The sequence below is a fragment of the Chiroxiphia lanceolata genome, chromosome Z (assembly GCF_009829145.1).
Source record: "Chiroxiphia lanceolata isolate bChiLan1 chromosome Z, bChiLan1.pri, whole genome shotgun sequence".
Lineage (NCBI taxonomy): Eukaryota > Metazoa > Chordata > Aves > Passeriformes > Pipridae > Chiroxiphia > Chiroxiphia lanceolata.
The window spans coordinates 32,426,523-32,453,596 of NC_045671.1; the positions used below are offsets into that span (position 1 = coordinate 32,426,523).

Sequence of the window (27,074 nt, forward strand, 5' to 3'; positions counted from 1 at the left end):
ATTTCATTCTGCAAGGAAAATATAATTTATGAAATAATTCAGCAAATATATAAATAGGTCATCATGCAAAAAACAAACACTTTCAGTGGAAAATGCTGATTCTAGCAGTATACTTCCATGAATACTGTAAAATAATCATTAACTTTTGCTTTGATAGTCTGAGAAACTACATTCCTTTCAGTTGTCATATTATAGCATATTCTGATAATTTATGCAGTCTTCAGTCATCCCACTTTTTCAGCTAGTCATCCCAAGCATGTAATGTTACCATGATCCAGTGACAGGTGTCATCTAAGCAAAACTTGACTTCAGTGATGTTTTTTATATGGACTGTAAACTTCTTAGAATGTAGAAGAACAATTTTCATAAATGGTTGTTGTTGCCATAAAGCATTATAAAATCATATTTATAATAGATAGGATGGAATAGAATAGTTCAGTTGGAAGGGATGTATAGTTATTTAGTCAAACTCTGTGATGATTTACGGGCTGACTGTAAGTTGAAGCATTTTATTAAGGATATTGTCCAAATGCCTCTTAAACACTGGTAAGCCTGGGGCATCAACCAGCTCTCCACAAAGGCTGTTCCAAGTGTTTAATCACCCTCTCAGTAAGGAAAAGTTTTCTTGTATCTAGTTTGAACCTCTCCGGACACAGCTTTGAGCCATTCCCACATGTCCTGTCACTGAGAACAAGGAGGAAGAGCTCAGCAACTACTTCTCCAAAAGGACAAAAGAATGGCTTTGAAGGTCATTCTCCTGCCTTATGTGCAGTGATGGCAGAAAAGCTAAGGGGTAATGATGTATTGCAGTAGAAAAGAAGCACAGTTCATTTAAAATTACCAGAAAGGATTTGTTACTGAGGTTGATTGCACCAGTATACGTTGGTGTCCATGTACCAATATAAGCTGGGGGTCACCCTGGAAAGCAGCTTTGCAGGAAAGGACCTGGGAGCCCTGTTAGACCACAGGTTGTCCATGAGCCAGCACTGTGCCCTTGTGGCAAAAATAGGCAAATTGTAACCTGGGCTTGATTACGGGGAGTGTTGCCAGCAGGTCAAGGGAGAAGATCCTTCCCCTCCACTCAGCCCTAGTGAGGCTAGAAAGTGTTGTCTAGTCTAGTTCTGGGCTCCTCAGTACAAGAGAAACTCAAATATACATCATACAAAGATGATGAAGGACTGGAGCATCTCTTCTATGAGAAGAGGCTGAGAGAACTTGGTCTGTTCAGTCTGGAGAACAGAAGGATCAGTTATGACCCATCCCAGAAGGTGAGGGTAACCTATGTTCTTGTTAACAGATCCCTTGGGGCATGAAGCAACCGTTTGTAAAAGCATATATGTAGGGTTTATTTTAGAACAATTTGGTTGCAAAGGAAAGCAGGTATGTAGCCATTTTGGTTATTAGTATCTATAGTAATACAGCAACATAAAAAGCATAAAAATACCAATTAAGAAAATATAAAGCAATATATTGTATTTATATTATATTGATATATTATATATTAATAGTAATATAATATTTAATATATTATATATCAATATAATTTTTATTAGATAGGATGTGTCATAATATACATATATAATATATATTGTATATTTATATTATATATAAAGTATAAGGAAAAAGAAAAAAAGAAAGAGAAAGAAAGGATAAGAGAGGAAACGTATCACCATCCGTGGATCCAATGGTCTTATGGTAAGAGTTAGAGCATTTAAAAGACACCAAAGACTGTGCAGTGAAAGTACAGCAAACTGAATTTTAATATCCCTCACCTCTTGCCAATCTCAAAGGAGTCAGAAACTCAAAATTCCTCCACCTTTGCTGCCTAGCAGTGATCTTGTGTCTTGGTCCTTGTCATACAGTGGCTGGAGGAAATCTCTGCCAGGGATCTTTGCAGAGTTCTGCTTTTATGAAAAAAGAGACAGAAAAAGAGGCCAGGCATTTTAAGACCCACAAAACTGTTAAGGCTTCATTCACAAAGACCCTCCATATCAGTGAGGTTCTGCAACTGTAAACAGTTTTGTTCTGCCAGGCATTTTCAGATAAATCTGGAAATGTCAGTAGCACACGTTAGAAGTGAAAAAACCCACAGTTAATAATGAGGTCATAGTCTGAAGTTCTTGTTCAGTATCTATTCAGTGAAAATTTGACCTTTGGAAAAAACTTCAGAATTTGCCCCACAGTATTCTAATATTTAGGTGATAAAGCAAGACGCTCTATTTCTTATATGCTTATGCAGAACATTGGTTACAACACATAAATGCAGTAGTTTACCCTGAAGAATGTATTTTATTCAAATCTGTCCATTTTTCTGATAAAATAATAAAAAAAAATTGTTCATGCTTTGACAAAGATTAAATCATCCTTCAATGCTTATCTGTGTGCTGTATTTGTGAATATGAATAGGTCATTTTCTTCAAAGTTACTGTTCATGCATGAAAAATTCAACACATGCATGAGTTTATGTAGGATCTTGATGTTAAATAAGCATTAGAAATGTGTGGTGCTTGTATTGCTATGTCAGTGTCTTCTGGATAGAGTTTAAGAATGTTTCTGTTGCCATGAGGAGCATTCATGTCCTGCCTCTTAACCTGTAATAGTTTTGTGGGTTTGTAGAAGACAGTGTGTAATGCAATTTCTTAATTTTCATGAAAATTAAAATAACTTACACAGAAGTGAAATATACTACAATATAAAAATATTAAAAGTCATTAGATGTTAAATCCCTTATTTCAAAAATTCCCTACTGAACATTTAAGGTGGTACCTACTGAATCTCTTCATTCAAAACTTTCATTATCTTCAACCAAGTCAGTCCTTTTGGAGATGAGAAGATGCGTCCCACTGAATTCAGTTGAATTTTGCTAAAGAACTATTTTTAATGCAAAATTCGTAACTCTGGACATACCTGGTATTTTCTAAGTGCTCGAGGTTACATTTTTAGGTTCTGTGCACCCACAAAGTGAGATAGCAAAACTAGAGGCATTGAAAAGAAAAAGCTGAAAAATGACTTCTTAGATTAGACTAGAATTGGACTTGTTGCTTGTAAGTATCATCCTATACTGCAACATCACATAGCAGAAGCAGGTTGCACAGTCATGACAGATAATTTAATTCAGGTAACAAAAATTCCAATATTACAGGCAACTCAGATAACACTTTGATAGATCTTTAAAAAAATGGCTGCTATTCTTCATATGTGACAGAGTTTGAGGTCTTCAAAAGCAGTTCTCAGACCATTATTAAGACTAAACATAAATTAGACATGATCTTCTTCAGCTTTAACTAGCTGACTGGCCTTGACTGTAATCCCTTTCCATCTGTGATTTGTAATGCTTTGAAACATAACTTAGTGGACACCCAGTGTTTTCTTCCCTTCCAACACATTCAGCTTCCATTGACTTCAGTGGGAAATGAAGGGCAACAACTTTGCTAATAATGCAAATTTTAAACATTAGTCATCACAGTCTTTTCTGTTCATACAGTTCTACAGGACATGTTAACACACACAGGGCTGTGGTTCTGAATGCAAGAAAAAACTAAGTGTTCAAAGGCAAATAATGTCTGCTTGGTTCTTTAAAATCACTGTGCAGAATTCTGGGTTTGGTATAATATTATAGGATTGCTTTCAATTTACATGGGAGTACTGGAGACAGCCATTTGTCCCACTGAGATCACTTTGTAGGCTGATGTAGCAACCCATCAAGATTAGTAAAGATAGAAGAATTTGGTTCACAAGGGAAAACCCCTCAGGATTTATAGTTCAACTGAAAAAGTAAGAGTGCATAGAATGCCTGACTGCACTACAAAAAGGATAAGTCTTATAATTTCTTATATACATATAAAGCAATAAAAATACTAGATACAAAGTAAAACGAATGTTACTAAAAAATGACTTTGTCCTAAAGCAACATCCCACCCATCCTAATACTGTTATATTTATGGCTATTGCTTAGATTGTCTCTCAGATTTTAGAGCAAAATGCATTCCATGGAAAGCTGAATGATGGAGTTTAAGTGATAACATAATTTTCAGCTGTTTAGAAGGTGTATCATGGTGTCTGTTTCACAGTAAAATTAACTGATGGCCATATCCATCTGGGCCCAATCCTGTAAACTGTTAAGAGTTCTCAATTTCTGCTTTTCTGTTGAGGTCAGAGGGAGTCTAGAGTTTGCTGAGCATTTTGTAGTGAAAATAAGAGGAGCAAAGAAGATCTGTCATAACCTCTCAGACTAGGGCCAACAGCCAATAACATCAAACTGATCCTACCATCATTAAATTAAGTCCAAGACATATCAGTATGAAACATGGTGCCAATGGAAATTTGCTGTGCAAATATGACTTGTGTCTGTTTCTCTAACATTAACTTTGGAGGTCTCTTGGATCAACAGTAAAACAGAGTATGAAAGAAGCTTGTTTTCTGCATCCCAGTGGAAAAGAATCATCTATGTGAACTGCTGTTCACATATATGAAATATGTTAATGTTGTTTAAAAATGAAATATGTTAATGTGGTAAAAGATTTCTAAAAGTACTTTATTTGCAAAATATTTATGCAATCTCTACAAAAGAAATGAGGATTATCTTAATCTTTACATCAGTTCTTATTTTAGAGCCAAAAATGTTGTCCACTTTGGGAGGGTAACAAATTTGACACTTTTCATCTGTCTAATAGTTATAAATTTTCCCTTTTAGTGCCCTGAAGGAACAATATCACAGCAAGACACATTTTCTGAGGATTGTAAGTTCTTTACTGTGAACTGTAGGGCTGTAATGTTGTTACTTCTTTACTTCAGCTGTAATCTTTCACTGGAATGACAAGCTTCTCATTTGTCAGTCAGGTCTCAAAGCCAACCAGGTTCCTCATTCAAGAGCTTTGTCTCAAACACTGAATGGCACCATCTAAATGGCAAAATGCAAATGTGCCATTGCTTTATGTAACGGTCAACCCCCTTCTCTATCACATCCCATGCCATGAACATCATCTTGATTTGATACAGAATGAAAAGAAACAAGTGTTTCCATAGGCTCTCAGCCTGATTTCTTCCTAAGAAACTTGATTTCTTTGAGTGCCAAGCTCCATTCAAATAATGTTTTCATGGACCATTAATAGAGAAGTGGCTAAAATCTTTTCCTGTTGCTCTGATAAATTCAGAGGAAATCAGGGAAAACTGTATTACATTCTCAAATGTCTCAAAAATGTGAGATTATTGTAATTATTATCTTGCAATTTAAAAAATATATTTAACAGAGAAGATCAATGTTCACCTGAAGTCTGAGCCTACTTTCACAAAATTTAGTCTCCTGAGTGACTTTTTTTGTCTGTGAAGCCAGTAAAGTGAAAAAAGATTACTGCTGTCACAAGAGCTCCCCTAACAACTTTACCATTAACATTCTTATTATTTCCTTACAAAATAATTTGTTAAAGTGCCATCAAGGTTGATGCTGTATACCATGTCCTTCTGTATCTATTCAGGGCGAACAGAAAGGCAAAACCAAACAGAAACTCAGTTACTCTCCTGTGATCCAAATCCCATATCTCTAAAAATGGCTGTACCTTATAAACTATGATGTCAAGAAAGTCAGCAAATGCATAATTTTTATAACCAGAATAACCTGATTTTGCAGGGATGCAATTAGGAACCAGTCAAATAAAAAACTCACAGCAACTCATAGGAAACTTAGCATAAATGCAAGGGGAAACACTCAGGTAGCCAGATATCTATACACTATTACATATCCAGATAGGAGTATTCATGACAGTTTGTTCATTTAATGATTCCCAAAGCAAACATTTCAATATTTGCTTGATGTCTTCTTTATTTTGTTGCTTCTAACAACGTTTTTAAAAACCTCTCAGGACCTTTCTCTAAATATGTTATTTCTTTCTAGGAAAAATGAAGAAAAAGGCATGTGTTACAAATACTAAAATCCACAGAAATGTTACCTGTCTAGCCCAACTGTGATATTCTTTCACTGCTTTATATTGCTGGTATCTTTCTTTGAGAAAAAACTTTTCTTAAATGAGCATTATTCCAGGCTGGCGCAACATGACTACTGAAAAACCAAACAAATAATAGCAGCAAAAGATACTAGTTGGTATTCACTTAGTCTACCTTCATCCATTCTTTAAAAAATAGGGGGGGTTAGCCACAATTATGTTATAATCGCTACACTATTTTAGTCACCCTGACCCATCTACTTTTTTCAGACATGCCTTGTTAGCATTAGAACTTCCATACCAAAATATCACTCTGTAGTTATCAAGAGTCAAAGAGCAGGAGCAAAGAGTCAAACAAATTATTGCTGGCTATTGACATTTCAATCCGTTGTAATGCAGACAAGTGAAATGTTAAATGTCATAATGCTTATAACACCATGATCTAGCTGTAGACTGCTCCACACTAAGGCTCTTTCCAGTCCATATTGGTAAAGTTATACAAGTACCAGAAATGACAGAAGACTTGAAAGAAAATTTTAGTGTCAGTAGATCTGAATGGAATCCACTACTGAGAGTGCAATCCTCTTTATTTTTTTTCCTATCTCTCCTTATTGAACAGGTGGTGTAATTTCAAATAATTCCACTCTGAACTATAAACTTGAGAGGGAGCAAGGAGTACAGAAATAACCTCCTTGCACAATAGGAGGCTCCTTGTGACTTTAAGAGTTCATGGTCCCTAAAATAAGAGGTCATTCAACATCCCCAGGCTCATTCATTGCCAGGTCTCTTTAGATCAGATGCTGCTGGTCTTACTGACTGGTGCCAAATTATGTGTGATGGTTTTCCTGATAGACTCAACTGTCTGCCAGGGACTGAGCTGAGACAACTAAACTAATTTTATGTAGGAGTTCAGGTTTAAGTCATTTTTAAACAACATTAACATATTTCATATATTTTATCTCCAGGAGAAAAAAAAAAAAAAGCCCTTAAGAGGCCAAAGCAGAATAGTTTCTATAAATTAAGGTAATCTTAAATATGATAAATGTAGGATCTGCCTATGACTTGCCATCAGTTACAGAATTTATCCCATATCAGATGAAACAAGTTTAATAAACCACTTAAGTGTTATAAGGTATGCTTCCTACCAACATGAATTATGTATCTATCTGCAGCCAAATGTATGTGTTCTATTGCTCTGAATATTAAATACAAAACCCATGTTTAAATAATGTGAAGGGTCTGATTTAAAGCAACAAAGGCCAATAAATTCAAAGTTTATGCTGGCACTCTATTCTTAACTCACAGAAATTGTTTCAAACAGGTATAATGGCATGAATTACACCCCTCTTATATTTACGTTTCTACTTCCACATTTGAATTTTCCTGACTTTTGTCAGCCTAAGTTTCTCCATGAGTGCCTTTAAATAGAGTTCCAAAATGTAATTTATTAGCTTTGGTTTTATTTTTTAAGGCAAACATATGCCTTATAGAAAATTTAAAAATGTGTTTATTTTTTTTGTCTGAGGATGGAATGGTTCCTTTGCAATTGTTTTAGTTTCTCCAATACACAATCAGAATGTTTAAAATATTTATTAATTACTTTATTAACTTTGGATTATTTGCAGAAAAGACTGCAACAAGTCCCTCAGAGCTTTTCTGATCTCTTGGGTTATGATAGACATGGCCAGATATTTAGTATGTAATTAAATAATAATTGTTATAAATTTTGTAGAGTCTTAGCAATATCAGTAATAACAAAGTGAATGTCTACAGTGTTCATGTTTCAAATACTGTATTGGGTTTTAGCTGCTTTGCTGTTTCTACCTGTTTATGCGTGATCACAAAACTGTGAATAGGACTTCAAAAGCCCAAAATAGACTCTACCCAAGTGGGTTTCAACTGAAGATTCTGTGTAAGGATAATAGAAAAAAAACCCCAAACCTGTTAGAAAACACAAAGGAAAGTGTGATTTTTATATCTATGGCAAGGCTGTTAATCACATACAAGTCCTTAGTGAGAGTTGATAATGAAGCAAGATGGCATTCAACATTTTGATGTCTCAGTATAGCAAATAAATGCAAATCTCAACATATAGGCAAATACAACACAGACTTAAAATGCCATCTTACTTGTAAGTTCCTCCAGAGAGGAGTATGAATTATAGCTAAGTTGTGAGCACAGAATGTATCTCTTTACTAAACAAGAAAAGTTCTATAGCATAGTATAAAAAGAATCTCAGACTTGGGAATTAAGTTGTAACTTTTAAAGTTAACACCAAAATTTAGGGAAAGTCATTAAATCATTTTCCCTTTAGAATTTCCCATCTGTAACACAGGAATACTTACTCCACTAAAGGAATCTCAAAGTGTTATTTGTTATTGCTGCTATAGTACAAAAAAAAATCTGTATGCAAAATCCTACTATCATATAATTATCTTTTTATATGTATGTAAGGAGGGTCTTTTTAGGTTTTTATTATGGGCAGCTTATCAGATCTGTTTCTAGCTTTCCCAGTGTTCTTCAGCCAGCTGAGTTTGCTCTGTGTGCATTTATTGAGTTAGTTTGAATTGAACTATTATTGTGCTAGAGTGCAAATCTGTTAACAAAAGAAAACCCCTTAAAAGTACGCTGGTAGATAACCTCTTTCTAATAAATGTTCAGGAAAAAACCCTTAATAGTTCTCTTCAGTTTGGTTATACATCAACTATGATTTTCACTCTGGAAATTTTTCTTCTTCACCTTAATGTGTGAGAATACAAAACCACTAGTAAATACAGAAATGACCAAACACACTTTTTCACTGTTAATCAAAAGCAGCTTTATTCTGTTGTTCTGAGCTCTGCCCATCTGAAATACATGTAATTGTATGAATTTACACTTTTAGACATGTTTTACATATCATAAGGAAGTATAAAGGTGCATACTTATCTACATCTGGCCCACCAATGGTAACTCTTAAGATTATGATTCAAGACTCTTCTGTAATGGTAAGACTTACTACACCTGATGTCCAAGTAAGTTGTAACCTTAGTGAATTAGAGATCACAGCACAGCCAATTGTCATGGGAAATATCAAACACAATTAATAAACTAAACAGAAGAATATTACTTATATGAAAACAGCAAAATCTATTTTGTAAAGGAATTGGACAAGTCACGGACAAGTCTCTGTCTCTTGCACTGCAGACATTTTGACTTACTGGATTCAGTGTCTAAATTATATTTCAGATTTAGTTCTGAGGGTCGTCATAATCAATTGACAATTTAATTCCTATTACATTAACACTGTGGTATTTGTTGTTATGTCAGAGGCTGTTCATCATACGAATAATTATTTATGTCACTGGCTAACTGCGGTTTTGTATGCAGATCCATAATCTAGTGCTAATGTTTTGCCTGAAAAAGACTATATTACAAAATTTTTTAAGTGGAAGCCCACCTGCTAGTGATTTTTCTACCTGGAGCATAAGGATCTACTAATAGATCTATGTGGCTAATGTAATTTCATAATTATGTACTACTGTGTGTTTAGAAATCACACATGAGCATGTGCACAGGGAGAAAAAGCCAACAGGTTAAGGTTTGGCAGCTTTGTTTAGTTGGTTATATGCTGTATGTATGTATGCATAGATGATTCTATACAGTTTAGAACAACGAATGTGTATAGGACTGTATGTGCATTTCTCTAAGACACAGTCAGAAAAGAAAGATAGAATACCTAATACAGAAGTGGACAGATACTGAATGCAGAAGGTCTCTAAACAAAAAAAACCTTCACAGTTTTACAGAAAAGGAAAGTGTAATACAGAGCAGGTACATGATGGTAGTTATTGTGATTTTATTTAATTTGAGTAATTTATGTCTCAAGGATTTATTAATTTTCTTTTTAAACATTAAAGAAAACTGAAAAGGAATATGTTCTGTATTTGGATTTGAAGGCCACATCTCACTCTTCCAAATGGGATATGGCAGGATAAGTTCATTTTACTGCTGCAGCTGATTAACAGTGGAGACTCACATTTTAGCAAACAGTGATCAAAAACAGAGGTAAAAAAGGAGCAATGAGTCTTTTTTCTCTGTTTCATGATAAGAAAAAAAGATTTTAGGTCTTGTTTTAGTTTTGGCTTGTTTTTAAAGACATTCTAAGTCTTGTCGATCTTTGAAACTTAGCGTTTTCAGTTGAAAGATTAAAGAAACTATTACACAGAATCACAAGTTGAGAAGTTAAGGAAGTGAAGAAAGGAAATATTTTCTGATCTTAAAAATACTGCCTATGCATGCCCACCTTTAAAAATGTAAGGTTTAGCAGTCTTATCTTTATAGAGCCTCCAGTGAGCAGCTTTCGTTCTCAAAAATTCCATATAGAGCTGTGATTACTCAGCATTCCTGAAATCATCATGGCCAGTCTTCGCGAATGAAGATTTGGGAAAGGTCTTTACCCTTCCAGCCTGCGCAGTGGATTTTTTAGGTGAGACACAGTGTGCGCTGAGCTGAGCCCACCCTTTAATCCTAAGGTTCATCTGCCGGGGCCGAGCGAGCTTGGCCAGTGGCAGTGAGGTCCTCAGGACGTAGGTTTGTTTAGAGTGACCTTCTCTTAGATGGATGGCCTTACAGGGCTGACGAGCTCCATCTGCCCGGGAGAGTTTCCCTGACCGGGAATCGAACCCGGGCTGCGGCGGTGAGAGCGCCGCATCCTAACCACTAGACCACCAGGGGTATTCCTGAAATACACCTTACCTTATTTTACATGCATAATTTCTTAGCCTGATTTTCCTCTTTTGACCTCTTCTTTTTTTTTTTCATAGGTGATGATTTCTATTTCTTGAGGTAGCTTAGAATTCTGTTATAATGAGGAAAGGGTTTTGTTCTTGCTGTTTTTACTCTAGTAGTAATGAAAAAGCAGTTGAACAAATACAGTGAAACAACCCAGGAAACTCATTCCTTGGCCAGAGAGCCTATAAAGCCTCCCTTATGACCTGGCTCAGAATTGTTTATGCCTACATTTAGAATATTCAAAAAAAAGCACCAAGATTTAAGTACTAACAATTTAAAGTGTTGTAAGAATTTGGGATTTTAGGTATTTATGTACAATTTTTGAATTTGTTGGTTATAATAAATTGCCGAGTACTGAACCCTTCAGTGCCTCTAGATTCACTCATCTGCTGTCTGTATTCCTGTAAAATATACAAGTGGATCAATGAAAAGTGACTACTCCCAGTGCTTCTCAGCTGGAGAATAGCACTGTGTCTATGGCTGTGAAGTCTAGTTTGACCCAACTTTTTTACCAGGTAGGGCAGAGGTACATGGGAGTAAAAGTGTAGTAGAGATTCTCCAGACAAGGGAATAGAAGTTATTGAAAATTTGTTAAAGTTATTAAAATTTTGGTACATATATTTAGAAACACACATAGAGAAATAGACACAAAAGAACCCCACCTAAAAAAGGAGCAGGACATACCTAACAAAAAAGCCAAGAAATATTAAAGAAATAGTAGTTTTTCCAAAAGAAGGCCTTTTGGATGAGTTCTGCTCAGTAGAATGTGAAAAATGGTAGTGATACGGATATGAATCTCATGAGCATCATGGCTGGTGAGAAAACAAAAGCTAGTAATATGCATATTTGTTGCTTTTCTTAGATCTGAATATCTCTCTTGCTTTCTAAAGTAAGGAGTGGTTGTTCTTATAAAATATTTTTAAAGTCTTTTAAAGACATGTTAGCTGTTTGTTCTGTTGATTGGATGACACTGAAAGGGTGAAGTGTAAATCAGAGAGAGGAGCTCTAGGAAAACATTGAGCTGCTGAGATGCTTTATAAGGTATGCAGTGGTGCTGTTGGGTTCAAGGCAGCTGGCATGTGAATACTCAAATCTAGAAAGTCTTCCCAATGATGTACTGAGGGTACAAAATGTTCTGGTGAATTGAGAGGCTATTCAGATTTAGAAAAGTGCAAAAAAAAAAAAAAGAAAATATATATAGTTTGTGGCTCCAAGCATAGAAATCTAAAACATAGCAAACTCATGCTGTAATGGATTCTAGACAACTTCTTGGAAATAATAGATCAGCTGTCTTTGCTTAAATTATGCATCTCTTAAATGGCAAAGGAATATCCCTGAAATTTTTCCGTATCTGCTAAGGTCATGTTAGTTTACATGTTGTCATTTTGTGTAAAATACTTAGTGGATCAGTTTATGAAACTAATTTGCATATCACCATAAGCATCGTTTTATCTCCTGAGAACAGATGGACAGTGACTTTTGTATGTATTTATAGGAAGACTGCAGTGCAAACTACAATGTAGAACCACATCCCCCACACTGTCTCTTTGGAAATATCTCTCAAGCAATCAATTTTGTTTTTTATCAGGGATCTTTATTGAACCACAGCCCTGCTCAAAACAGGTTTCCCCTGTGAGATTCCCACATCCAGAACAGTGAAAATTTATACAGTTGCAGGTGTTAGCTGCCATTACATTAACTGGCCTGTCTCAATTTTATTACACACCCTGCCCCTTCTCAGACTTCAGCCTCCTTTTTCCCCTCTTACTCTTATTTCTCCTCTCTACTAATTCTCAGTTTTGTTAACAGGATTCGTTTCTTCCCTTCAGGTCTTTTTACTGGTTAAGAGCAAGATTATGAGGAGAGAAAATTCACCCCAGCATCTTAAAATGAAAGAAAAATTCCATTCTCCAGTCAAGCTGAAAACATGAAGTTCCAGTTGAACTAACAGAATTATGGCATGGCTTGCCTATCAAGCAAGATTTGTAATATTAAAGAGCTTGGTTTTTCATTTTAATTTTTTAGAATATAGTGTTCCTGATTATTATCATTAGGAAATGCATTTCTCACCACTTTTGTGGTCCCTAATATTTGGCTGGGAATCCTTTACCTGTATCTGCCCTTTCAGTCTTGGAATAATCAAAAGTAAAAAAAAAGCCTAAATTTCTATACTCAGGTTTCAGAAGTGGAAACTTATTCACAGACATCCAGAAGTTGTTGTTTCAGCAACTGAGGTCTTAAACAGCAGTTTCTGATTATGACAGAGAGCAGGGTGGATTATATAACTGCTATACACTTATACAGTGTAGAGCATAGCAGGTATGGTTATGTAAAAGATTTTTGCTGAAGTATGGGTAGGATTGTGTGGCTGATGGTGTTAACTGAAAGAAGGGTTAACCATCACACTGTTGTGCAGTGATCTAGACAAGAAAAACTCTTAGTTCAATTTCTGAAGAAATTACAACTACGTGCAGCTGGTACTGCATATTCTTAAGACCAGATATGAAACAGAAAACTGAACCATATATGTTATCGATGTCTGGGAAAGGTGGCTTGTTACTCTCTCCAATGCACTAAACAGATACTTCATTTTTTTTCTAATCTCTCCTTGGATACATCAGTCTCCTTTCAATCAAGTGCTGCTTTAGCTCAGCTGTTATGCCTGTGTAGCTTTTACTAAGCGATATTTGTTTCTTCCCAGCTCCTTTTACTTGTTTGACGCATAAAAGCAGAGAAGAGATGTAGGTTCAATTCCCATGACTAGGCCAATACACAGTAGGAACTTAAAATAGCATCCAATTAATTAAACAACAATAACAAAAATGCTCAAAAACAGTAAAGGAGAATTTACCAGAATAAGAAATTCCTATATTATAGTGAGAAGCTGTCTCAACCAATCCTGTGCCATTTGCCTAAATACCAGAAAAATAGGCTTAAAATCCTCATGAGAACTGCAAATCCTGCTAGTTCACTGTGAACAGAAAGGTAGTCAGAAATAGTCTACTTAATAATATTCTTTTAGTGATCTGGATGCAAAAAAAACCTAACAAAACCAACCAAACCTCCCCCTCCCCCCAAACCAACCAAAAATCCACCCTGCTCTCTGTCATAATCAGAAACTGCTGTTAAATTAAAACCCAACTGGAGCAACTAACGTGCCAGCAGTATCTTTCAGACAGGAATGGGGACATCCCTGTCTCCTGCTGTTTTCTTGGGAGGGGGAACCTGTGAATCTCTAGGTGTACAACTTGGACAAGTGAACAGCAAAAGAAGATCCAATCCAAAATTCAATAAAATAAGGGAGTCCTTCTGTTACCTCCATGGGCTGTACATAATGGCATATATGACTTGCACTTAACCTGATATGTGGACAGAATACAACTATTCCTAAGTGTAGCAGCAACAATGCTGTTTTGAGTATCCAAGATATTAAATGAATAGGGATTGTGTTTGAATATGTAGCTACATTATTAATTAAATTTTAAAGTATTTTAGTTATATAGAGAAGTTTCTTTATGCCCATATTAGTAGACAATATGTGAGTTATTTCCTCTGTTATCATAATAATTAATAATTGATGAAAGAAAGGAAAAAGTATACATTACTTTTATTTTTCCTTTTTATGCTTCAGTGTATTATACTATTTGGATAATTTATATAACAAAGTACTCAAAAACTGTATAATTATAAATGCTGTCATCTACATGACCAAAACAGAAATATGGATGTATAAAAGGAAACATTAAAACCAGAGAAAAATAAGAGCTGAAAAATTCCTTCCTGACTTCACCCTTGGTATTATAATAGTTATGAAAACACTGAGACAGAAATTATGAAGTCATTTGAATACAAAAGAAGGAGTGATCTGATCAGTGTTACTTTTCTGAGAAGAAAATAATCCTCACAAGAGGTTTGTGAATTTTCAGGACTCAGACATGATTTTCCATGTGTTTTCTAGCATGTAGATATTTAATACTTTAAGACAGAATGATTAAAATCCATTATAATTTTAAGTTTTTAGCACTTCATAGTCATTGTGATCAGGTCTAAGTACTTACATAAAATACAAGTCTGAGGAAACATCCAATATTGGATTGGAACATCCTTCTGATCTGGAAAGCATCTGTCATTTGAACATTAATCATACTCCAATTATGTTGCGACTCATGGTTTACTCTAGGCAAAAGAAAAGAAACAATACTGAACAAGTTCCTAAAAAACCCGAAACAAAGCAGGAGCTGAAACAAAAAGTAAATAAAGCTTTTATTATTTTTAATAGTTTTCTACAATCTTTGACTCTTGAATATGTTTGTTATTTCACACATTTATTCCCACCCATCAATTTCAAGGAAGTAATAATACAGAAAACAGTTCTAATAATAATGCTACCACTGATAGTAATAACTATAGCGTTAATACTATTGCTATGTTATACACACATACTCTTTAAAATCTGTAAGTCAAAACTGCATTTGGCCAATTATGTTTGGCCTTAAATAGTAACATTTCAGCATTTGTGGTGTATTGCAGGGTATCGCCTCTCAACCAAACTGAATGCTTTGTCAGCTTACAGATGGCTCATTTAGCTCTGTCCTGTTATATTATCTTAATTCTAAATTACCTATTTATGCTAAAAGCTATTGGTAAATACAGCTAGTTTTAGGGACAGCATAATAAAGAAATTGTACCTGATTGTCTTCCACAAGGTTCCAGTGGTAGCTATATAACCTGTCTCTCCCTCTTTCTCCTTTTCTCTTCTTGCTCCCTCTTGGTTCTCTTTCTTTTCTCCTTTCTTGATGCTTGGGTGGCTTGGAGCTAGAGAGGTTGGATTTTGACTTAAGTGTTATGGATTCCTTGGATTTTGATTTAAGTGTTGTGGATTAGTATGTGCTGGGTCAGTATTGCAGTGGAATGTTTTGTCTAGCTTGTGTAGTGCCCTTTTGAACTTTTGACAAATTCCCTTATTTTCTCCCCTAAATTATCAATAAAAGTACCTCTTGGGGACAAGTCTGTGGCTTATTCTCATGACACTATCTTGAGGTATTAAAGAACCCTATATCTATATTTTAAAGTAAAACTCTTGGCTGAGCCCATGAGCTTGCAGCTGCAGGGCTGGAGTGTTACAACTGGACAGTGGTGAGATCACCTAAGCCCTAAACATAGCGGAAGAACTTTGTAGTATCAAAAAGAATCAGAGCATATTATGAGATTTAAAGGAATAAAAGGCATAAAAATAGATTTACGTAATAGAGAGAGTTGGTACTGCCACACTAAACAGTACAATATATGATTCAGATCCATGTTCTTTCACAGGCTTTTTTGTTGAAAACAGGCACAATTTTTCTTGCCAATTAATGCAAGTGTCAATGACACAGCCTAATATTTTCTTCCAACACTGCTAATCCATACAGGAGAGTCAGTTTGGAATACACTCTGAATATCTAAGATTACTCAAGATGACATAAAATAAATTCGTCTCCAAATGCATTCCCTCCCCAACGCCCCCAAGCCCCTAAAAGCCCCAAACTAATGACCAAATAAACAAAAGAAAAATTTGTATTTAACCTCTTTTGATCTCTCTCTGGCTCCCTTTTCATTGGATTGGTTATCTCACAGTGGCAGTTGCTTGCTTCTTTCTGTAAATCTTTCACTGTGAGGAGAGCCCAAAAGTTTCAATTTTGTTATTACTGAGCCAACATTACAGAATATGCTAAGACAAGCCCTGTTAACTATACTTACATTATATCCAGGCTTTTTGTTGGGACTTTGCATAAGTCTTCAGCATAGGCTACTAATTAGTATGAACTGGCTTAAAAAGCCAATTGAGTCATACTCTTCTGCCATCTAGATTTGAAGGAAAATTTAATTCTTAAAACTGTACTAGCACCACAGTCATCTATTAGCCAGGTCATTATAGTTGCAATACGATGGATAAAAAGCTGACCAACATGGTAGTAGTGAAGTGCTTGTTGGCCATTTTGTTTGAAGCAGATGGTACTTCTGTTTCCCTTCTTCCTAAAAGACTTCATCCACTTTCCTGTTGTGTTGAGCAGAAGGTGCTTAGCTCTGTGTGTGCTGCCCAGGTCTCTGTGAAACCCACAGAAAGACTTCTGAGAGGGAAAGTGGCACCATATCTCCACTGACTGCTGAAGAAGAGGGGGTACAGGGCAAGAAGTAATAGGCAAGAATCAATAGACCTATTGCCAGGAAACAGATGCCACTACTGAGTATGGGTAGGTGAGTGCTCCTTCATGGTGTCATGACTTAACCCCAGCCAACAACCAAGCCCCACAGAGCTGCGCGGTTAGTCCATCACCACTGGGATCGGGGAAAGAATCAGAAGGGTAAAAGCCAGAATACTCACAGGTTGAGATAAAGAGACTGTAATAGGTAAAGCAAAAGCCGCACACACAAGCAAAGCAAAACAAGGAATTCATCCCCTGCTTCCCATGGGCAGGCAGATGTTCAGTCATCTCCAGGAAAGCAGGGCCCCATCACATGTAAAAGTGACTTGGGAAAACAAACACCATCACTCTAAACATCCTCTGTCCCTCTTTCTTCCCCCCACTTTATGTACTGAGCATGATGTGACATGGCCTGGAATATCTTTTTGGTCAGTTTGGATCACCTGTCCCAGCTGTGTCTCCTCCCAACCTCCCACAGACCTCCAGCTCCCTTGCCAGCCTGGCAGTACCAAAAACCCTTGCCTCTGTGTAAGCCCTGCTCATCAATAACAAAAACATCTCTATATTATCAAACCTGTGTTCAGCACAAATCTAAAACACAGCCCCACACAAGACACTATGAAGAAAATTGACTCTACCACAGCCAAAGCCAGCACATATGGGAAGGCCCTATACTAGTAGAGTAGTACATAGTACCATTTAGTGAAATTAAATGTATGAGAAACACTGTGTATGAAAGGCTTTGCACAGATATCATGTGCTCTCTGAAGCCTCAGATAAATTAAATGTACAGTCTACACAAGGATTGCCTCAGATTATGAGTAAAAGGACTCTGTGATGCAAGTAACTAGTCTTGAGAAGAAAGTACAAAATTTCAGTACATCCCATAATACTTGCCACTACTACTCATTACCAGCCAACTTCTAACTCCATTCAAGAGAACAGAAGGGAACAAAAATTCTGAGAGTACAGTTGCAGTACATCAAACTGAGCAGGAGAAACCCATCAATGTACACTGGATGGAAAAGTATTTTAATTTTTCCGAAGTAAAGAACAGGTAGGAAGATGACTGGCAAGGCCACATAGTGACTGCCAAACAAAGGTGACTGTGATCAGACACCAACAGACTTTTTGGAAGACTGTCTGAAGAACAGAGAAGATGGAAATTACAGTAGTCTACAGTGTAGGTTAGAAGAACTGGAGGAGGCTAGAACACAGGAAGCTGACAGCTTACCTAAGAATTTGTCAATAGTACTGAAAAACAGAACATGGAGGTACAACTCCTGAATAAGAGGGATGGTCCATTAAGCAACATAACCACAGGGATAAATCAGAAGAAGGACCTGATTGAAGGAGAATAAAATCATCAGTCACCTGCACTGATGATCAAGATGGAGAAATGAGAAAAAGGTGGTACTAAGGAAGAACCAGTTTTAGAAACAGTATGTTTCTAATGTGTAGAACAGCATGCATTTTTCAGGAAAGGAAAGCAAAAATCAGAGACAGGAATGATCTAAGAGCATGCTTGAATATGCCAGAATGAAGGAAATAAACAATAGTGTGACCTTTCTCTTGTGGTCTAATGTCCCCTAGCCATCACACACACAGACACATAAACTCACTTCTGAAGATTTTAGAAGTAAATAGACGCTACTGAGTTTCACTTGGTCAGAGTAAAAGGCACTGATCAGCAAAAGGGCAGGTGACAACTGACAAGGATTTAAATAAAATTTTACTGTTTCAAGGAACAGAAACACGTAGCTGAAGTTTTGTTAGCCATACAAAGAAAAAGAGTGTGAAAGAAAGTAGCAGGCTTCCTGTTCAGTAGAGCTGCAATTCATTCTTAATATTGTCTAGACATGGGCCCAAGATTAGAAAAAAGTACTCTCTGCTTTCATTATGGATAATGCAGGTGCTTGGAGGCAAAGGCAAAGGCCTAAAGACAGTGGCAGACAACTACTGCTCCAGTCCTAGATACAATAAGTTATATAAGGGTAAAAAAAATGAGCAAATTAATAACATGTATGCAAACCAATCTGCTGTAATTTTGGTTCTGTAAGCCATAATTCCTGCGACAATTCCTTATCAACATAACCGCTTAAATAAATATAAGTATTTAAAAATCATCACATTAAGGAAGGGTATATTTTACCTTTTGTTATATATTTCTAACTTTTTTCTACTACTTGGAATTCTGATAAACATTCTGATTAATAATTTCCATTTCTTAAGTGAGTCAGAGGCTGCATAGTTACCTGCACCTTTGTGTGAAGTTAACAGTGAAATATATTGGTTTTGATTACTTTGGCTACTAGAAAACCACGACCCAAGTAACAGCACTTCTGTAAGCAGCACTCTGCTCTATATAATCCTAGATAAGTATAAAATCTGTACAAAGAACATTTTCACCCAAATAAGCTTTAAAACAGTATTCATACAGAGGTATTATTCAACAGGAAAAGAAATCCATTAACGTGATGCAAAGAAAAAGCAAATCATGTTCTCTCAATAACTGGGCCAGATAAGATGCCAGTTATTGATTTAATCCGGGATACCAGAATACTAAATCTTCTGCTGTATCCAGGCACAGTTTATCTTTTGGAACTCTCATAGTGATGTATTTTTTATGTTTAAAAAATAAGAATCCTATTTAAGAGCAAAAACTACCTTCACAGAGCGAGATTTTCTTTAGCTGCTGGGAGAAATTACTGTCCTGAAATTTTCTTGCATAAATATTGTCTTTAAATTTAATTTTTTTCATTGATGTCCTCCAGGTATTGAAGCATTTTTATTTTGTATCTCTCCAATTTGATGACTTGCCCAAACGCAGGCCTTCTAATTTATCCTACTATTTCAGAACTATTTCCTACATGCATTTACTATCTTGTAAAATATTTCCAAACAGAAAGGTCAAGCTTCTCACTACACAATGGTGGGATAGGGAAAAAGGACAATGACTGAAAATGTTTTCTACCCATAGTCAGTCAGGGGAACACAAGTGTGACCCTGGGCCCACAAACATTTCATCTACAATATAAATCAATATAATAGCTATTTGCTCTATGCTGCATGTTGTAAGAATAATAGAATAGTTTTTTGTGAAGCATGAGGTCAGAACCATCCTCTAATAAATATTGTGCAATTGGGTAAATAATTACAGCGGGCTGAATGACCCTCATGTATTAGGTTACATTTCCTCTGTCTACTCTGATACCAAGAGGTTTCAGAATGAAGTGGATCTCCATGAGTTGGCAGACTTCTGTATTATTAGCACCAACAAAAATGCTTAAAGTGGTGTCTGAGCAAGCTGAGGCATTAGCACCAAGCTTCCCAAATTTTTCTTTAAAAAAATTAAGGTATTTGGCAGGAATGTTGCAATGTACTGCAAAATACCAAATAATCCCATTAGCACAATATATGACAGATTCTTCAGATATGCCAGATGAATATTCCCCATTTATAGTAGACAAAAATAGAATTATGCACATAGATAATAAGAACTGATGCAGTCCAAGTTATATTCTTTAGTGTTCCTGAAGGGTATACGACTATTATCATCTAGTAAAGCTACAACATTTTAAGAAGCTACTGTCTTCTGCAGCTTGCTCTGCTCCTCATGTAAAAGCTTCTCAGTAAGACTCAGCCATCCACAGGGGGCCAGAGATGACTAAGACTATATTTGAAGCTGCTGCTGGATTATTCAGAGGTCGTTTGTCAAAGTACTAACATCTAAATTAACTTGGCTGGATTCTCAGAAATGACACCTTGGAAAAGATAAAAGACTTAACACCACAAAGGATTTTCTAGTTCATGAAATACCGCCAGAAAGCACATGCAGAAGATCAGAGCAACTCAGGAATCGGATAATTTTGAGCATACTTCTAAAACCAATTATGTGGTCAGGAGTCATGTGGTCAGGATACAGGACTGGTCAGGGGAGACAGATGTCAGCCTGGCACTCACTGGGAATACAAAGATTTAGCTGAGAATAATGAAAAAGCAGAGTTAGTTTGCAAGATGAGGCTACTTGTATTCTTGTATTTGTAGCTATATCTCATTCTCTGAATAAAGTGGAGGGAAATCAACACATGATCTAATGCAATTGCTGTCTTGGCTACATATTTCCTTTATATTGTTCACAGCCTCAATATATCATATTGTAGTAAGAGTTTAGACAACTAAAGCAGTGAAAAATATTAATATCATCTTTTTAGTATCTGTATCAAGTTTTCATTGGCACATTTTTACCACTGTTTGGGTAGTAAAATCGAATTAGCTGTTTGTTTTTTTTTCCTGTGGGTTACAAGAGATGTCTAGTGTTACCTATGCTAACTGTCCAAAAACCGCAGGTCGGAATGAAAATAAAATAGTGATTTCTAATAGCTGTTTATATTTCAGTTTCAGTTTTTGAATTCTTAGATCAAATTTGGGGCATATTTTTATAGTGTGGGATAGAAGTGCTAAAAGCATAAGAAGAAGCAACCTAGAAATTCTTATGTAATCAAAAGACTCCAGAAGGACTTTAAAGAAAATAACAACGAGCTTTCAATAAAATTGTGAGAGCTGGCAAAAATTAAATTTCACTTTCTGGAGAAAAAAAATAAAAGGAATGTAATAATTCTTGGCTAACCACTCTAATAGAATGTTATTTATTTACTTTTATACTAGAATTGAAAATAAACTGTAGAAAGAATTCTATTCCTGTGTTTTTGTAAATTTGAAACTGAACATGATCTGACAACTGCCTGTCCACTCCATAAATGAGTAAGCATGAAAAACTAACCTCTGAACCCTTACTGTCTGACTTCAGAAAATAATTAAATTCTTTTACATGCTTAAATCAATTCTTGTCTTGTGCATATTACTAGGATACAACTGCTGACAAAAATTAACCAAAACGAACACATATGTCAAAATTCAGTATTAAACTCTCCTTAATTTCTGCAAGAATTACCTTTTATCTCTCAGGTAATTTTAATTGCAGTCTGCATTACATTTATAATACTTTTTTTAATGAAAATATAGATATTTATATAGTATTTATTCATTAAATATTTTCTATCTCTAAAGGAAGCAACTCTGTTGAGTAAAAAGTGTCTAAAAACTTGAATCAACAGACATGGAGTCTCACTTTGTTACTCTAAGCTCAACCACAGTAGGAAAGGGAAGTTCAAATGTACAACTTTGCATCGCTGCCAAAATATACGATCTCTATCTCAGTAAACTGAGTCAGTTGAGTCCCACTGTGACGATGGAGTTCAGGCTGCAAGAAGAGTTCATGTTGGGCTGAGTCTGCAGTACCACCCTAGAATGCAATGTGCAGTATCTGTTTTTTATTCTCTTTGGGCTGGGAATTTATAGCAAACAGTTCTTTTGGGAACAGTGTTAGCAACTGAAATACTGCAGCACAAAGTGGCCTCCCAGTAACTTTTAGGTACTGCCACAATGCACACAGATAATAAAAATAGAATCCTGCTTGTTCATCTGAAGTAGTTTCTGAATTTAAGTGATTGTAAGTAACTAACTTAAACCTGATGGTCAACTGAGACAAACAGAAGGACATTTAGCTTAGAATTTCAAGCAAAAAAATTCAGCAAGATAATTGAGGCAAAAGGAAAATTATATAACAAGATGTCAAAACCCCTTTATCTTGGAGTGGGAGAAAGTATTTTTTCTTCTTTAAAAGCTAGTGTCTGTAAAATAATATATAACAGTAATTAAAGTATATTGATAAAACTAGAAAGTGTTTTAATTGCTGCAAATATTTTTTGTCTAAATTACCAGTGCTTATATTTCTTTTCAACTTGTTTGTTTTCCTGAAGTCTTTTTTTTTTCTTTTTAAGACGGTATGAACTGTTAAACAAAGATCTGAAAATCATATGGCTTGGCTCTGTTCTGAGCAAAAACAGCTTTATCAACACTACTGCTGTGCACTCTGCTGTGACTTAACCTGGCTACACCTTAACCTCTCCATCACGTAAAAGGAGGTAAACTATACTTATATGAATTTTGCAGCTTGCCTGAGATATTCACATTAATACTTCTGTTTAAAATTCTCTTATTATTTCTGATTGATAAAAGCTTGTAATGTAGCAATTTTTTAAAATTAAACCTGAAATTCTTATTTAATTAATTCCAGTACTTATACTTTTAATCTGTCCGCAGTCACAAAATCAGTATGTTTCAGTGCATTGCCCAGCAGTGTACAATACTAAAACATACAGATTGTTTTAAAACTGATTTCTAATATTAAAAATGGGTAGATAGTGATGCACTTGCATATGTTCATGGCTCTCATGTTGTATACATGTGCATGAATTCAACGGGCTGGTAAGAGGGAGGATGTGTAGGAGTATGTTCTCAGCTGCCATCCCTAGGGTTAGGGAGGGTCTCATCTGCATCCTCTGCATCTCAACAAGTTTGGTGGTCATAGATGGTATTACCCCTTCCAACAACCACTCCTTGGGTTAAGAAGGGTCTCATGTCTTATTGAGCATGGGTGGTCACGTACTCTTCATACCCTGTTTCAGGGTGATGGAATTCTGCTCTTCATTTTCCATGTAACCCTCCCATAACCAGGTGACTCTCCCAGTTATGACACAGGCTACACAACACATGCAAGGTCAAAGTCAACTCCTTCCTTGTTTAATTTCACTTAGAAACAAATTAACAATTAAACTATCAACTCCCAGTGCTCAGCTAAATGCACCTCCTCATCTTATGGCAACATAAACCCAATCTCCCTCTGCCAGGACAGCTGAACTCTGGAATCTGCTTCTCCCTCTTAATGACTTCCAGCTGTCTGTCTCTCCTTCTAGGCCTCCTGTTGCTGGCAGGTGCTATGGGGTGGGGAAGACTTCATCTCCATGTCCAGGACACTGATAACCACCTCCTTCCTCTGTGCTTTTTTTCCTGCTGACGCGCCCTAATTTATATTAGTAGCTTGTGTTTTTTTCATTGCCTTGAAGGGTGCAGTACCAAGGCCTGTGACCTCATTTATGAGACAATGAAAAAACAAAGCCTTCCTGATGGCAAAGGTAAGTGGAAGATTGTGACAGGAAGGCCATGTTACAGACTCCTTCGGCATCATGATGTAGCTGCCCTGGGGAATGTGACCTGTTGATTGATGTTTACACACCCAGCCTATACACATGGTAGCGTGTACTAGAGAAGTTCACAGTAAACCAGAGGAAGTTTCCCCATGAAGCCATGTGCTAGGAATTTTGATAAATTTTAGGAGGTTACTTGGTTTTCTGTGTTGTCTTCTTGGGGGCAGATAAGACCTCTGCTGTATTCTTCTCTGGTTATGAGATGAATGGCACTTTCTTGTCACTGAGCGAAAAGTGAATAACACTAATGGTGGAACTTCAGGTCCCTGCATCAAAGAATCTAGGACTGCTATGCTGACCTTTTCCAGGTCTGTTTTTTTAAACTGTGCTAATTCAATTGAATATGTTATAAGGGTAGGAATGAGGTCTGAAGTAGTATCCTTTATAACATGCAGTTGGAAAAAAAAAAAAAGTGTAGTTTTGGTCAAATACTTTTTTCACCTTTTTTTTCCATTTAAATGGTCTGCCTGTTCTCTTGGTTACGACAGGTGATCCGATATCAGATACTACTTCTCCTTACAGACCTTGCCATTTTTATATCCCCAAACTATTGTTCCTATAACTATAATCACATTATTATTTATAGCTGTCACAAAAGTGAAAAGAATGTCCCCAGCAGCCCTGAATGCATACATAAGTAAAAAAACCCAAACCAAATCTACATCACAAAACATCCAGAAACTTTTACTGGAAACAAGTATGTTTTGAATTCATTATCTAAACAAGATCTAACATATTTCTAGGGTTATAATATGTTCTTGAGAAGCACATAAATTACTAAAATATTGAGGACATTGCCAAAACCTGCTAGAAATATTTTCAGCAATTTTGTGTGTAATATGAACATGATTCAATGAAAGATTTCCCAACTGCAAAAAAAGCCAAACCAAAAATATCAATGCTTCTGCCTCCAAGGCAAATTAGGGAGCACTTCTCTTTGAGTAACTTTCACAAACACTGTAAGTGACAAAAGCCCTAGCAACTAGGTTTGAATTGCACAATATATTTCTAGTAGACCTCTTACAAGTGGAAAAGCCACAAAAAAATTGCATGCTTACTCAACAGTTATGTATTAGAAAATTTCTTGTGCTGACCCAATCAAACTGAATGTAGTTTCATTTGAAAAAAGTGAAATCCAGAGGGAAACATTTAGAATTGGAAGAAATCTGCTTAGCAGATTTGCATTTGATAGCTGTAAATGCAGGTATTCCAAAATACAAAGATCTAGGAGAAAGATAATACAAAGAATACTCTGATACAAGGCAAGGTCTCTCAATTCACCAAAACTTGCTAACCACACACTTTAGCTTTCTAAATTATTCTAAGAATTATCATGAATACTGTTTGGGTTAATAATGAGAAAGTTTTTCTAGAGAATCAACTTATGAAATGGCAGGAAAACAAACACAAAGGTGATTAATTATATAAAAATGTCCTTAAAATAAGTATCTTGTAATGGGAAAGTGTTAGTTGTGTGTTAATTGCAGTAACATGTTGTGTCTATACAAAAAGCATATGCACAAATTTCTAAGGTTCTACAGTCATAGGAAATTGTGGTCTTTTGTGTTGTGTCAAACTGTGAACCTAGCCCCTGCAATAAGTGAATTTTTTCAGCTAAACTTTGAATTAGCCTGTACTTGGAAAATGTTTTTAAATACTGTTTAGTCATTGTAGTTGTTTAGCAGTTAATCCAAGCATATTGTTTTTTTAAGTAAAGTTAGCTTCTTGTTGCCCAGGTATAATATGGAACAAACGGTCAAGGGGTCAATGATAAAAATATTAGGAAACAGAAAGCAGAGAAGATGGTTATGAAAGGGCAAGGGATGTGGAAAAAGCAAAGGCTACGTAGAATCATAGCAACTGGGTAACTTACGGTAAAGGAGAATCAGAAAGCCCTAAAAGCAAACAAAAATTTTAAAATATAAACATGTTAAAATTATGACATGATAATGGTCATTATAGTCAAATGCACATGTAATAACACACAGAGATAAGTAACTGAAAGTGCAAGATCACAAATATTGAGATGATACGATACACAACTGTAAAAGTTACAATAAAAATTATAAAGGATGTTCTGAGGAGAGACATAGTATTGATCCAGTAACTGTTGAATCTCCTTAGATTTCCATATAACTGGAAGAAAACAGTCAGTGCAGTCTCTCACCTTGAAGTTTACATTTGTAATTGTACATGCAATAATTGCAGTAATAGTAAAAACTCTTACAAAAATATATTAAAGAAATAGATAATTTGGGCTCAAGTAGCGTAGCCACTTTTCTTTTCTGAGAAGGGACTCTAGAGATCAATATGCAGCAAAAATCAAATCTGACAGGCAAAGCTATCCCCAAGGATGCAGAAATCTTTCTCCCACAGCCAAAGGTGGAAGGATTGGGTATTTTAACATATATTCTAATTCACACAAAGCTTTAACCTCCTTTGCTTCTCTGCAAGCACACACACACAAAGAATTTTGTTTCTTGTTACAGTGGTACTTGTTACGGGGCAACTTTTCCACAAACTGTACAAAAGTTACAAAGGAGGGGAAAAGAAAATATACTTCTTTATAAAAACAGGTGTTTTTATAAAGGTGTAGCAAGATACTGACATCGGTGAAACGCAATTCAATTGGTGCTTCTTTCCAGGTTAAAATATATTCTGCCCCCATGTTTCAACTTTTTTTCATTTGTCTGGGAGAAACTCTGCTTTTTATGAGTACTTTGCTTCCCAAGTAGGCTACAGGAAATGCACAAGGATTTGCTTTGGCAATGCTATTTAACCCTTTATTGAAAAACCAGGTACTCTGCATATCTGGATCTTAATACTAATAAATTTATATAACTGCATCAGCCCAAGTATTTCACTTACTTGTAATGGTTAGATCTTCCAAGCCTTAGCTTTCAGTTGGAGGCTCTGAAATCCAACTCTGGGAGTGATAAATCTGAATAACCTACCTGTCTGAGGAGGTGTGCTCATGCATCTTAAGTGCTATCAAGACCTGCTCTAAAAACAGGTTTCTGACATTGTCTTGCAAACGTTATTACTTAATTCAGAGAAAAAGGAAAAAA

General features: G+C 35.9%; 1 protein-coding gene and 1 non-coding gene across 2 annotated transcripts in view; one reads left to right on the forward strand and one right to left on the reverse strand.

The window, feature by feature from the left end:
• The window catches only part of CNTLN (centlein), a 275,279-nt gene that overhangs the window by 46,461 nt on the left and 201,744 nt on the right, over positions 1–27,074 (forward strand). The window lies entirely within an intron of this gene.
• Positions 10,584–10,655, reverse strand: TRNAE-CUC. Its single transcript has one exon. It is a non-coding gene; the product is annotated as a tRNA-Glu (tRNA).